The 15,702-nt window shown below is 35.4% G+C and overlaps 1 protein-coding gene across 5 annotated transcripts in view; it reads left to right on the top strand.

The window, feature by feature from the left end:
• Positions 1–15,702, top strand: part of AKT3 (AKT serine/threonine kinase 3) — a 213,156-nt gene that overhangs the window by 39,187 nt on the left and 158,267 nt on the right. The gene's annotated exons all lie outside the window — the stretch shown is intronic.

The following is a 15,702-nucleotide window of genomic DNA, read 5'->3' as shown; positions in this document are numbered from 1 at the left end:
TGTTTCAGTTTGAAGATTTTTAAACATAATTTTAAACAATTTTTGAGTAATATATGATTTTCAAATATATTTTCCTGAATAAAATGCATTTTTGTACGTTTTCACCCTATATGCCTTTTGTTTACACTATCTTAAAATACCTTTTTTATGAATATTTTGTTTGGAGAATTGAACCACTAAATTCAGAGTAGTGAAAATTTTGAAGAATAATTAAGTTTCGGTTCAGATTTTGGCCCGAAGAAGGGTAAAGTTAGATAAGTTTTTATAAAAATGTGAACCAAAGGAATTTTTGCCTCCATGCATTATTATTAACTTGCACTTTTGTTTCTAATGTCTGTTACTTTTGAATATTTTCATTGTAGATATGTTCAGTTCTCTGTTTACTTTACTGCTTAGAGTTGGGAATATTTGAAATAGTATAAAAGCTTTATAAATAAAATCCCTCTTACTTTTTTTTAAAAAGTGTATTTTAAGTATTTTCTTTAAATATGCCCTCCTAAGTATGTCTTCTCCCTAATAGCTTGAGTTTAAAAGTATGTTTATATGTTTAATAAGCTAAAAAATCTGACAATATGTTTGGAAAGTCTTTTGAATAACTAAGATTGCAAGCCTGTATCCACTGTCTTGCAAATAAATCTTGTTGAACTTGGTAGGACTTGTAACTTGGTAGGACTCGTGTAGTGTTCTGCTCTTTTTCAAAATAGTATTTTCCAAAAATTCAAGAGGGGTTTCAGCTCCTGTTAATACACAAGATTACATTTTGAAATACCAAACTGTAAATATGCAAAATGATAAAATACTTGGCACTGCTATTAACAGTTGTATAGCTTTTGTGAATACATATTGATCATAATTATAGTGATGCTTCTTTATCAGTAAGCTACGTTAGTAATAGATGGGGCCAGTCCAAAACATTTTGGTGCTTGAGGACCATCCTTTCCATTCCTTATACAGAATGTAAGTGGAATAGTTGCTGACTTGTTCATCTATAACAATTAGACATTTTTTTCAGTGCATCTAAGTGATTTATGTAAGCTTAAGGATGTTGGACAGAATGTATTGTAGACAGTTCTCTTCTCTTAAACTCATATCATCAGCATTCTTTAGCCTTATTCTGCCTAATGGGCCAGTCCTGAATAAGTGGGATTAAGCAAAACTAGAAAATGTTACCAACATTTTCCCCATCCTTCACAAGCTGTAAGCTACAATTCAAGTAGAACAATACTTCAAATGCCTAGAAGACTGCACCAGGCGCCTGCAATTTCTCTAACTGGAGACTTAATTGAAACAATATATATTTAGGATAGTAGCCTATATCCTTACTTCTTACCACAGAGCCCAACTGTTGGTAATACATTTTATGGTATTTTGATTTTATTTTGAAGGAAGAAATTATTTAGAATGCAAATGTACATATTTCTTACATATTGTATAACTCTGGAGATATAAAAATTAATAATGCTGGGAATATATTTTTAATAAAAAACCCATAGCTAAATTATAGTTTAATATAAATGCTACTTTTATTTATATTTTATTTATTAGGAAAATTTATATGGCTGCCCATCTTAAGTAAGATTTATTAATATGGTTCTTTATGTATTGTTTATTAGCCTCTGGGTGGCTAATAAACAATACATAAAGAACCATATGAATAAATATTAACAAAATAATGAGCATTTTACCTTTATAGTAATCTATAAAAGTATTGATTATAACAACAGCAAAAAAAATTTTTTTTTGCTGAAATCTACTAAAGAAAAATATATGGTTGTCATACCTGCAGAGACTATAGGCAGCCTAAAGGTCTAATTAGATAGGGTTCTATCTGTGGCAGTGTATAGGGCAGGGGATGATAGTCTTAGATGCTATGTGAACTAGAAGCCTCACTCCAAATCTGGAATGGAAATTCTTCATTCAGAAAAAAATTCCCTGCACATAGAAAATTACTATGTCACAGTGAACATCTTCTTTGATTTTAGTGCTCCCTTGTGCTAATATTTTTATTTTAAGTTGTTTTCATTTATGTAGTTAGAATTCCTGGTCCTTTTAAAACTTGATCTTAAAGCATGAAAATAGTTATGCACATGAATAAACATTACCAGAAATTTTTTAAATATGTTAAAATGCTTTTTTTAATTTTTGAAAAACTGTAAATGCCATTCTTAGGAAATTGAAACATTAAAGAACATCTGCTTTTTAAATACTGCTAAATTGTAATAATTAAAGGTTAAATAAAAGCTGGGAAAGCTTTGAAATTTGAAATGTTTGTTAACAGCTAGTTATATGACTTACTGAAGACATTTTGTCAAAGTTGAAGAAGTTAGAGCTAATTAATTTCTTGGGAGACATATGATGAAATTGTAGGTGTGATAACATATTTGAGTAACATATGGTCGTTATGGGTACCTTTCTAATGACTGAGCAGCAAATTAAAAATAGATTTTTCTGCTTTTTAGTACAAGTTCTTTGTTTATATTATATTTCATTACACATAATTTCATTGTATATTGGCTTTATACTTGTAATAGAATTATAAAATTATACATGTACATGGATACTGCTTTGTATAATTTGAATATGGAGAGTTTTTATTTGCAAAGAGAAAAACTCTTTTCCAAAAAGAGTATTGGAAAAAATAGATTTGTAAAGCCTATACTTTTCTACTTAAAGCCTGACATTTGAGGATGGCAAATAGAGAACGTTGGAGGATTTGCAAAATTTTTGAAATGTTGTTCACCTATCACTCTCTTCTCTCATCATTACTGAATCCCTGTCTTCTATTCCATAAGCAGAGCTTCCAAGCACTTAGGGAGGGATAAGGCTCCATTTATTCATCCACATGGTTGACTTGACCAGTCTCAAATATGCTTAAATCATTTTGTTTAGCTTGTAATGCTTTGCTTATAATGAATTGAGCAAAACTTCTTTTTCTGATTCAGAATAAAACAAGATGTTGCTCATGTGTGGTCAGAATTTAGTCAAATAGTCTGTTTTATAGTTTCATACACTAAAGATTCTTTAATATTCATATAATAAAATTCTTTCTTGACTGTTGTGAAGTATGTGCCTAACCACTGCATTAAGTATCTTTTATATGGTATCTTGATTTTATTTCAATTTTCTGTATTGTTGTTTGCATATATTTCCCAACTCACTATCTAGAACTCTTTATTGTTTGCTTGGATATTCATGCTGGCAAATATCTATTATTGTTGAAATTTTGAAGGCTATAAGTGGTGATTAGTGAACTATAATGTAACATGATCCAGTGTTACATTACATTCTGCCACTTCATTATTTTATGTATAAATATTTTGAGGAATAAATTAGATATTTTTCATGAAATTTATCCATTTCAGCTCAAATGGAGCCAGTCAGTAAATCTAATTAAAAGGAAAGGCAGTTTGAACATCTAAGTATACAGTGTTGACGGGATCATTTCATGTTCATGTACCTGTTATCACTTTCTTGAAGGTTGCTTGAAGGTTGCTAAGGTAGGATTTACCTTTGCAAAATTCATGTAAGGCAGGGTGCAGTAATCAAGTGTAGAGGGTTGTAGCTGTCATATTTCAGCCTAACTAGTACCTTTGAAACTTGCTTTGCAGAGAGTTTGAATTTGCTCTGAACTCAGTACCTATGCATTGACTTTAGTGTAAGAGTTTTGTGAAAAAAATATTTTTCATATGAATATTTGATAACAAAATAAATGTACAGTTACTCATTGCATTCAGAAATGTTTTCTTGGTAGAGTTCTGCTGTGCAAAAGTGGTATTTTTATTGGCACTCAAATCACAGTGTTCTATTCTTGGAAAATGTAGTTGGTTCCTCAGCTAGTTTGCTGATTGCTCCTTAAAATACTGTTTGGATTGGATTATTGCTGCTTGAATGTCTTGGGGAAAAACTGACATCACTAATGAGGTGTGATGCTACTTGTCTGGGATTTTTTTTAACTTAAGTGTATCTATGTTTTCAACATTTTCCAGTAGCTACTGTAATGGCATTCCCTGGCATACTGGCAGAATACACGAGCCTTCTTCCAGTCCAGTTATTAAATAAATTGTAAAAACAGCAAGATGCTGTTCCAATGATTTATAGATTTTATAGCAAGGACCAATAGTGAGTAAAATTAAGAGAAACAATGCACTGTAGATATAATGTGATTTTCTAAAAACAGTTTGGATACACCTAAAAATACCAACTCAAGAGTAACTTTTAATATTGTAAAAATTTTATAAGGAAACCAATATTCTTTTTTTCTCTGTGTCAGCTTGTAACAAATTGAAAGCAGTGTTGACTTTTCTTCTAGTACTTTAGGCTTTTGAAAACATCCCAGACAGTTTTTCAACCTCAGATAGGCTTTCTAGTATCTCATTTGTAAGGTAACAGAGACAAGGAAAGCCTAGGTAATTGGCATTCTGATCATAGACAGTCATCGAGTTCAATACAAATTGAAGTACTGTTCAGTGCAAATTGAAGTCCTGTTTTAGAGTTTAGATAGAGCCATTCAGGCAAAATAATCCAGTTGTCTGGGTAGCTGGTGTTTCCTAAGGAACTATTACATAATGGGGGAGATGACAGCAACAATTAAGCATGCTTTTTTGTTTAAATGTAAAAGTAGTCTACACCTCAAGGAAAAAAAAAAGCATTTCCTAACTCAGTAATCACAAAAGTAGCTGTTGTTATCTCTTTATTTTAGTTAATTAAAACTATAATTTTCAAGTATGTCAGGAATTCTTTAATATGAATAGCTTTCTTATAAAATGGAACATAAGGCTAAAAAGTATCTTGGAATTTAACTTTTATGCCCTGTAATGCTATTATTCATCTTTGTACTTGTTTTGCTGAGATTTTACTAACTTATTGTATGGTATCAGGATACATTGTGTTTGCTATGTTTGTGCCCCTGCACACTTCAGTCAAATAGGAAGTGATGCTAATCGGTACTAAAAAAGGTGGTTCCATTCAATGGTAGCTCAGTGAAGATGACACACCAATAGTTACTTTTCTGTAAGAATTGTGTCACTCATAGCACTTTAAAAATATTCCATAAATTAGGCATATAGTTTTGCTATTAATGATTTATGAAAATTATTTTAATTGGAATGATTTACTGCTTAATAAAATACAAAAACACCATAGAACTTGATGAATTTTTTTTATTTCTCTAGGCATTGATATGTCAGTGGGTTTTTTTAGGATATGTGGGCTGTTTTTATTATGTTTAAATTACATTTAATACATTTTAGAGTTTCAGTGCTTTCAGATTTTCTTGTTATCCACCTTAAGTGCCATTCATTGGTTATGATATGGGATACAAATCCAATATTTTGGGGGAGGGGAAGAAGGGCAAGGAAGAAGAGGAAAGAAATGAATGAAACAGGAGTGAAAGATAGAACGACTGCAAGAAGAGAAACCATGAGTAATCTCCCAATATAATGAATAAAGGTGGATGTAAGAAAAGAGGATGTGGAAGCTGCTTAGAATTAAGAGAAAATTATTTTACAGAGTACCACAGTAGTCTCTGGAATTACACTAATAGAAAGTATAAAATAAGGATGCTTGGTGGAATGTCGAATTGAAAAAAAAAAACTGGGTGAAGGTAATGCTTATTTATTTATTTATTAAATTTGTATGCTGCCCATCTCCCCCAGTGGGTGACTCTAGGCGGCTTACAATAAAAGTAAAAGCCACACACAGTTAAAAAATAAATACCCCCATTCATTAATTAAAATTAATTGATTAATTAAAAAGTCAAACTACAGAAACAAGCCCTATACATAAAAACTAAAAAAACATATAAGAGAATGATTGTTTTAAGAAGTGAAGACAAAAGATACTATATAAAGTGCATAGACAGAAAAAAATAATTGTAACAAATGTAGTCAAAAGTGAGCAAGGAATGGTTAAAATTAAAAAGGTAGAGAAAATGTCGTGTGATTTTGATGGAAATAAAAATTGTTTTGGAAGTAAGTGAAAGGGACCAAATAAAGAGACTTTGGCAGCATGAATGGAATTAAAAATAGAAGAGATTAAATGATTTTGGATGAAACTGAACTAAGGCAATGCTGGTAAGAGTATTTTAGAGATTTGTAGATGAATGATAGTGACATGCCAAACAGTGGAATTGAAATGAAAACTGTAAATGTTGTTGTCCAAGAAAAAAAAAAGATAAGTAAGTCATAAATGTTGTAAAATAATAAGGCTGCAGGTGTAGAGTGTGTAATCAGAGAAAGCTGTGCAACTCCTTTAATGTGTATATGAAGACTGCATGACCACCGAAGAATACTGTTATTTTTCCCTTAAGGGGAAAGGTAGCAAGTATGAATGCAAAAACTACAGGGGAATTAGTTTTAGTGCTGAAAAGGGGGTTGGTGTAATTCTAATTGAAAGTATACAAGAGTGAGCAAAATCTGGGAAGTACTGTGTGACTCTTTGCTGGGCAGTATATGTGCAGAGCATATTTTTGCTCTTCAGCAAGTCATTGAGAAATGCATGAATGTGAGAAAATTCTAGCTCTATTGATTTACAGAAAGTATATAATAAAAGTTAATATATTTGAATTATGAAACATTTTATGCAAATATGGAGTTGAAATTTGGCTGCTGAATGCAGTAAGAGTTGTGTATCATGGAAGCATGAGAATAAGTGGAAAGCTTAGCAAATTGTTCAGTTTTGAGCAGGGAATACAACAAAGATGGGGGATGCTTCCTTGGTTATTTGGTGTATTTAGAGATACAGTACTGTGCAAAAGTTTTAAACAGGTGTGAAAAAATGCTGTAAAGTAAGAATGCTTTCAAAAATATATATTGTAATTGTTTATGTTTATCAATTTACAAAATGCAAAGTGAGCGAACAGAAGAAAAACCCAAATCAATATTTGGTGTGACCACCCTTTGCCTTCAAAACTGCATCAATTCTTCTAGGTACACTCGCACACAATTTTTGAAGGAACTCAGCAGGTAGGTTGTTCCAAACACCTTGGAGAACTAACCACAGATCTCCTGTGGATGTAGGCTGCCTCAAATCCTTCTGTTTCTTCATGTAATTCCAGACAGACTTGATGATGTTGAGATCAGGGCTCTGGGGGGGGCAAAGCATCACTTCCAGGATTCCTTGTTCTTCTTTACGCTGAAGATAGTTCTTAATGACATTGGCTGTATGTTTGGGATTGTTGTCTTGCCGCAGAATAAATTTGGGGCCAGTCACATGCCTCCCTGATGGTATGGCATGATGGATAAGTATCTGCCTGTATTTCTCAGCATTGAGGACACCATTGATCCTGACCAAATCTCCAACTCCATTTGCAGAAATGCAGTCCCAAACTTGCAAGGAACCTCCACCATGCTTCACTGTTGCCTGCAGACACTCATTCTTGTTCTGCTCCCCAGCCCTTTGGCAAACAAACTGCCTCCTGCTACAGCCAAATCTTTCAAATTTGGACTCCTCAGTCCAGAGCACCTGCTGCCATTTTTCTGCACCCCAGTTCCTATGTTTTCGTTCATAGTTGAGTTGCTTAGTCTTGTTTCCACGTCGGAGGTATGTCTTTTTGACTGCAACTTTTCCATGAAGACCACTTCTGGCCAGACTTCTCCAGACAGTAGATGGGTGTACCTGGGTTTCACTAGTTTCCGCCAGTTCTGTGCTGATGGCACTGCTGGACATCTTCCAGTGTCAAAGGGAAGTAAGCATGATGTGTCTTTCATCTGCTACATTAAGTTTCCTTGGCCAACCACTGTGTCTACAGTCCTCAATGTTGCCCATTTCTTTGTGCTTCTTCAAAAGAGCTTGAAGAGCACATCTTGAAACCCCAGTCTGCTTTGAAATGTTTGCCTGGGAGAGACCTTGCTGATGCAGTCTAACTACCTTGTGTCTTGTTGCTGTACACAGTGTTGCCATGGTGTATGACCTGTGACATGAAACTGTCTTCCACAGCCTCACCTTAGTAGCAGAGTTTGGCTGTTCCTCACCCAGTTTTAAGCCTCCTACACAGCTGTTTCTGTTTCAGTTAATGACTGTGTTTCAACTTACATATGAAATTGATGATCATTAGCACCTGCTTGGTATAATTGGTTAATCATACACCTGACTCTAATCCTACAGGATCCCTGACTTTGTGCAAGTGTACAAAGTGTGCAAGTGTAAGAATTGATGCTGTTTTGAAGGTAAAGGGTAGTCACACCAAATATTGATTTGATTTAGATTTCTGTTTGCTCACTTTGCATTTTGTAAATTGATAAACATAAACAATTACAATATATATTTTTGAAAGCGTTCTTACTTTACAGCATTTTTTCACACCTGCCTAAAACTTTTGCACAGTACTGTACATGTGCAAGGGATGCCAGCAGTGATGATGGAAGTATGTTGGTTAATGATGCTACTGTATATGTGCTTTTGTATACAGATGATATATTGTTGGCTGACAATTCAAAAGTTTCCCAGTGAATATTAAATAGATTATACAATGCAATAAGAATTATAAATCTGAACATTAATGTATCAGACTAAAATAGTTGTGTTGATAGTGAAAATGAAGTAGACAATTGCAAGTAATACATACATGGCAGAAAACTAGAGCAAACAGATAAATTCTAGATAGAATGTTTAATAACATCTCCACAACATGGAGAAATGATGTTGTGCATATACTCTGTATGTCCTTGCAATTTAAACCTATTATTTCTTGTCCTGTCTTATGGAACAACTCTGAACAATTCTTCCCCATCTCCTATATCAAGTTTTTTTCAAACTAGGTTTCTTGAGAGATTAAGGGCAAAACAAAACAAAACATACACACTCAAATGCAGCCAGGGCATTCACAGTAATTTTTTTAAGGTACAGTGGAAAAGGTATGGCTTTTTTCCTGATGAAAAAACACCATGGCTGCCATTTTGTGAGTCAAGGGTTGTGGGAATTTTTTGTTTCTAAACTAACAGGTTCTGTAGCCTGAAAATGTTGGAACATGCCTGTTCTATTTGCCAGCTCTTCAGATACTTGAAGACAACTATCACGCCTCCCCTAGTCTTCCCTTCTCCAGGCTAAACATACCAGCGTTTCCAACAGTTCATCATATTTTTTCCCCAAGCTTCTTGGTTGTTGATCTCTGGATATGTTCTGATTTGTCTATGTTCTTCCTACAGTGCTATCCCAGAACTGGATGTAATATTCTAGGTGTGATCTGATCAGAATGGAGAAGAACAGTGATCTCACTTAATCTTGACACTGTAGTTCTGTTGAGGCAGCTTAGAATTGCATTTGGGTTGGGATTTTTTTGGTTAGCTGCATCATATTCAAATTCAAACTAAATACATTCCTAGCCTGCATGAACAGGTACAGAATGAAACCCTCAGAATAGATCCTTCAAGACTGTATTACTGAGTTTTTGCACCAACTACTAAATAAGGTCAGAACAAAACAAATTTTATTATGGTCATTGACCAGTGCAAGGAAAAAAGAGAGAAAATAGAGCAAAATATCCATGTACATATAGGTAAATGAATTATTTAAGATAGCATAAAAATTATAGACATAAAATGTATAAAACCTGTTGAGCTGATCTAGATAACTAAACCTATAAAACATATTACCTATAAAATTTATTTTCTTTATCTTCTACTGTCCTTGGTTGGATGTAGATAAGAATAAGAAAAACTGAAGGAAGTAAAGAACTTTATGGCATATTATATTAAAATGGGATGAAACATAGAATTTTGTATTGGTAAGCCTGCCAGTGTTTTTTATCCATAGGGCACTTATGCTTTTGTATGGCTTCAGAGCAAAATCTTGCAACTTATGTCAAAACATTAGATGTTGTATCCTTCAGCAACCAAACTACTAAATGAGACAAGTAAGATTTTCTATTGTCTTTGATGGGGCATTAAAAAAAATAAGTGTGTTAAGCCTTTGATGTGGATTAATGGGAAAGAAAAAAGAGACTGGAGGAACAAATTAGACTTAAAATCACACACCATCCATCCTCTTTAATACTTGCTAAAAAATAATAAAAAGTGAATGACCTGTGACTACAAAATAGTTGCCTGCCTCTTTTCTAGAGAATTTCTCAATTAAGGAGACTGCAGATTTCTGTAACCTAACTCTAGATAAGTCATAGTCACTTCCACTACCTCAGAAACCTAAGGAATCTGACTATATGTGACTTTCAATTTCTATGCCCTATTGGGGAGGATAAACCAACACATACTTTGGTTTAGGATTTTGCAGTGCTTCCAAAAGGTTTGTGTGTTTGTGCACGCGTGCCTTTGAGTTAGTGTTAACTCCTGGTGACTGCCTGGACTAGCCCCTGCAGTTTTCTTGGCAAGATTTTTGGAAGTGGTTTGCAGTTGCCTTCTTCCTAGGACTGAGAGTGAGTGACAAGGTCACCCAGCTGGCTTTGTACATAAAGTGAGACTAGAACTCTCAGTCTCCCAGTTTTTAGCCTGGTGCTTTAACCACTGCACCAAAGTAGCTTTCTCCAAAAGGGATAGGAGAGCTATAATACTTCTAACTGGTATCTGACTGATATTCTTGCATTTTCATTGTGCCCAGGTCCTAGTAATTTGTGACTCATTGGCTGAATAGCTGTTTACTGCCTCAACAACAGGTAGTACCACAGCTGTCAGGCAGCTTTATGATCTTACAAAGTAGAAACATTTCCAGAAGAACTTGAGGGCCAGTTCTTAGTGGTTTCTGGTCTAAACCAAAAATAGAAAGGTCTCCAATAAAAGTACATGCTTTGTGTACTCCTTCCTATCTTGAAACTTTAAATTTTAAAACATCTTCTAACTATTTATTAGCTGTTTGTTGATAGATTCCTCTCACTCCTTTTTTCTAGGATCTAAGTGCTGAATTTCCTACAATAATACCTAGTGAGTTAGACTGGTGAGAGAATGTGTAAATATGTTAATATATATAACAAACCTAATGGACTGAGATTTATGATTGGAAGACAGCAATTGAAGGATATAGCTTGATTAAAAGAAACAATCCAAAAAGAGTCATCACACAATATATTAAATATCACACAAATATATTAAATATCTCTACATTTGCACAGAAACACAAGGGAATATCATCTTGAAGGGACTGTTGAGAGCATCTTCGATGAAAATAGAATTGGAGTTGGAACCTAACCTTCTCCATTCTTCTGTCTCCTGCCATCTGGAATAAGAGAGAACAAATCTTGACCTATGTGACATTCTTTTCAGTATTTGAAGAGTTCTGTCATATCCTCATTTGTCTTTTCTCAAGGCTGAATACATATCCAACCCTTCCATCTCTCTTCATAGGACTCATTTTTAGTTATTATTATACTTATTGTCCTTATTGCCATTCTCTGGACTTCTCCAGTTTCCCTAAATCCTTAAGTATGGTGCCCAGAACTGGACACAGCAATCAAGGTATGGTTTGACCAAAATAGAGTAAAGTCAAAATAGAATAGTTTATTACTTCCTGTGATTTGGAATGTGTACTTCTGTAGATGTGTTTGCCCTTTTTTGCAGTCACATTGTATTGCATGAACATTATATTGCATGCTCATGCTCACATTGTAATTAACTACTATTTCAAGATCTTTTACACAAATATAGTTACCAAGCCTGGTATCTTCCATCTTGTATCTGTGAATAATTGTTTTCCTAAATGTACTTTTCTTTGTTGAATTTCATTCTGTTACTTTCAGTTCATTTCTCTAACTTACCAAGATCATTTTGTATTTTATTTCTGTGTTTTGCAGTATTGGGTATCCCATCCAATGTTGCTTTATTTGCAAATTTGATTAATATTCTGTCTGCCACTTCCTCCAAATCATTTATAAAAGTATTGAAGAATAGAGGACCAAGGACTGATCCATGTAGGTCCTCACTTGATACTTTTTCACAATGTGATGAGGAACCATTGTAATACAGATGTGATCCTAAGCACCCACCAATATTTTTCAATTTCGGTTTGCCTCTGCTCTTTTCTAATATGTCCATTAGAATGGCTAAGTGGACAAGAAGAGAAAGAAAAGAAGAGGGAGGAACTAAGTGACTATCTCGATCCTGAAGAGCTCCATGGGGGCTAAGAAAGCACCTCTGTCTAAATCCAGACCTTTCAGGCTGGGTCCATTTTCTGAGCAAACAAAAAGAAGATAAAAGAAGTAAAAAAGCACCCTGTATAGAAACATTGGGAGACTAGAGTGCAACATGTTTTGCACAAGAATCAGAAAGTTCATTGCTAGGCAAATGAGAATGGCCTTTTACTTTAACGAGAGCAACAGCAGCGGGTAGAAGAATAGCAGTAAGTAAAGCCGAAACAAAGCATTCTGAATCAGACAACCAGAGATTTTGCCAGAATTGGCCATAGTCATGTATAGCATCAAAACAATAACAATGGAGTCCTTGGGGTTCTCTGAGCTTAGTTGTTTTCTTGCAGACATTTTGTTACCCGGCTAGGTAACATCTTCAGTGCTAGAATGGAGTGGAGTTTGCTCTCTGTTTATATACACTGGCTTGCCCTGCCTGTGTTGGTCCCCCGCCCCCGGTAGTTCCTTGATTAGGGTGTTGTTTACTGCTTGATTATATGTCTGGTGATAATCTTGCTGCCTGTTGATGGCTACCTTGTCTGAATACCAAGCTTCCAGGAATTACCTCACATTGGAATTCCCTCACATTGGAATTTCTGGAAGTTTGGTATTCAGACAAGGTAGCCATCAACAGGCACACAGAGATAAACAACATTTACACACTACTCAAGAGAGACAAGAAAAAGGAAACAAAAGACCAGAACATCTCCTCACCAGCAATCATCACCCAGATAAGCAGAGATTAACACCAAGATTATCACCAGACATATAATCAAGCAGTAAACAATACCCTAATCAAGGAACTACCAGGAAAAAAAAACCCAACACCAACACAGGCAGGGCAAGCCACTGTAAACAGAGAGCAAACCCCACTCCATTCTAGCACTGAAGATGTTACCTAGCCGGGTAATGAAACATTTGCAAGAAAACAACCAAGCTCAGAGAACCCCAAGGACTCCATAGTTCAACCCTGAGCTACACATATTCTCTTCTATTGGTAAAACAATAACAGCTGTCAGCAGAGGAACCCAAGGCTAAAATGCAAGCTCAAGTCATAGCTTGTAACTTGGCAACTTAAGCAGAAACAGAATGAGCAAAGAACCAAATTCAACACATTCAAAAGGAGCACATATTGCATATTCAGAAACATGTTTCCTATCAGGAATATAATCAGTATAAAATTAAAAATTTGCCTTTACAGTGGGAATTGCCTGAATATTGGGAAGAGGGAGAAGTTCAGTAGCAGACAATTACGACTGAAAAAAAAATTCAGGACAAGACAGGAATAAAAGAGAGGAGAGATCAAGGGAGGAAACAAGGGTGGGAATAACATTTGGAGAGTTCAGGAGTGCTCCTTGCAATTTGCTCAGCTGTTGGGGAGTCAAGAGCAAACCAAATGATGAGATAGGAAGGCCACCACCATATGGGGAATAGGTATGGTGAGGGCAGATCCCATAACAAGAGGATTTCTCCAGTAAGAGGTCAGCAGCTTGAATGGCACAGAGACAATATGGAAAGGCAGCTGCCTGGATCCATCTTGTAACTGCAGTACACCATCAGGTGAAGACAATCACCATGAGGTTGAAGAAGGACACCAAAGGCTATACCATCATGTTCATGGCAAAACATGGTAAAGAGTAAAGGATAATGAAGGAAACCAAGGACAGGGACAGAAGCATATGCCTGCTTCAAGTGACAAAAGGCTTGGTTATGATCCTTGGTCCAAGTAAAAGGGATACCTATAAAAGAACTGTTAGAGTTGAATTTGAGAAGCAAAGTTGATAATCCAGGGACAACTAAACCCAACCATGCCAAGAAAAGAACACAATTCTTTTTAATTGGTAGGAGGTACTAATTGCAAAATAGACTGTATGTACTCTGGAGTTAATTGATTCTCATCCTATGAAATCAAATAACCCCAGAAGAGAACATGAGACTTACAAAATTGCACCTTCTGCACATTAGCTTTATGTTCATAGTTTGCTAGACGGCACAAGCATTATTATCTGTTGCCAAGAGAAAGTCATCAATACACTATAAAATTACAGATGTATTGTGGGAGCAAAAGGTTGGCTAGGTCAGCATGAAGTGCAGATGTGTATGGCATGGGATTCTCTGTATAGTCCTGAGGGATTCTGATCTAGGTGGGTTCTCCCTGTAGGCTATGGATATAAAGTAGACAGCCATAGGAGGAATAGTAGATGGATTGGACACAACTTGAAAAATAGATAGAAAAGTAGATAGACATAGCATTGACGTGCCTTTGATCTTCAGTCAGATAGCGTTGGAGTGAACTTCCGATGAGGCTTTTTGACAGTGAAGATAGGAGTGTTACAGGGCTTCAAAGTGGGTACCAAAATAACTTCTTGTTTTGGTTCAGTAGTAATGGGTTAAAGTCCAATGTCCACTGCAAAGGGAAGAGATTCACCATTTACTGAAAGAGAGACAGAGGCATCAAAATCAAGAGGCAAAATCGGAAATGGAAGTCTCCCAGGGCAGCCCCATTGGACAAGTCTTTTTCTTACTCTGGTTGTTGAGGCTGCAATGGAACAATTTGTCGGGCAGAGTAATAATCACAAACACTCCTGTTTGTGCAGAGCGCAGCAAAAACTCCAGGAAAATATTAGCCATGAAAGCAAACACAATGCAATGTCCATTTCTTGTTTCCCAAAGAAATCCAGTCAGAAAAGATATACTAACTGGTGTTTATTGATACAAATGCAAAAATCCATAAAATGCAAATATCATACAAAATATAAAGAAAAACACATCTTCTCATGTTATATAGCATCCAAGACTTATTAGCAACACAAGCTTAACAAAATCTCTAGCTACAAACTCTTAGAGAAGAGGTACACTACTTGGTACTTTGTTACAACTACGTAGCCCATAAAACCTACATAGTGGCTAACACTAAAACAACTAACAACTACTCAGAGAGGCTGCACATTTTCCTCTCCTTGTATTATAGCTCTATGCCACCCCCACTGGGTAACTAGCATACACACGCCAATAGGTGGCAGTAAATAGCACAATACACAACACACAATAACAGGTGTTTTTCACATGATTTCTGTAGCCAAAATATTATTTGTTATTGTTGTAAAGATAACGGGATGAATCCTTTCCCATGAGAAAGAAAATCCTGACACAATTTTGAGGAGGTTAGACAAAATTCTAGGGGCACTGGGCATTCCAGTGTCCCATACATTCATATTGAAAGCAAGTTTCATTACTTTTTTATTTTTCTTATTGTATCTGTTTAACTAATTTCTCATCAGTTTCCTACAGACTCTTTGTGGGAAACATTTGTTTTCCATTGCATGCTTTCCACGAATAATAATGTCGCTGCATGTCTTCATCTACTTTCCTGTACTCCAGAAATCGTTTAAGGCACAGAATTTTGTCCATATCAAAAGTTCCCTTGTCAGGGAATTGCTTGGATGGATCTTCTTGTGTTCATCCATTCCATTTAAGTATATTTTTCACACTATGAGTTCCATAAGTATTTTTCATGCATTGGGCTGGGTTCCTTTTTGAAAATCTGGAGCTACCCAGTCCTATTTACTGAAAGATATAAGGACCGAACCAGACCCACTAGTCCCTATGAGTTTCTCTCATTAATTTCCATGACTTGG

Source organism: Python bivittatus, unplaced genomic scaffold, assembly GCF_059951505.1.
Source record: "Python bivittatus isolate LINGU-HERP-01145 unplaced genomic scaffold, Pbiv_v1 ctg000020_np1212, whole genome shotgun sequence".
In the NCBI taxonomy this organism is placed as follows: domain Eukaryota; kingdom Metazoa; phylum Chordata; class Lepidosauria; order Squamata; family Pythonidae; genus Python; species Python bivittatus.
Note: the sequence above shows the minus strand (reverse complement) of the source record. Positions and strands in the feature narration are given on the sequence as shown.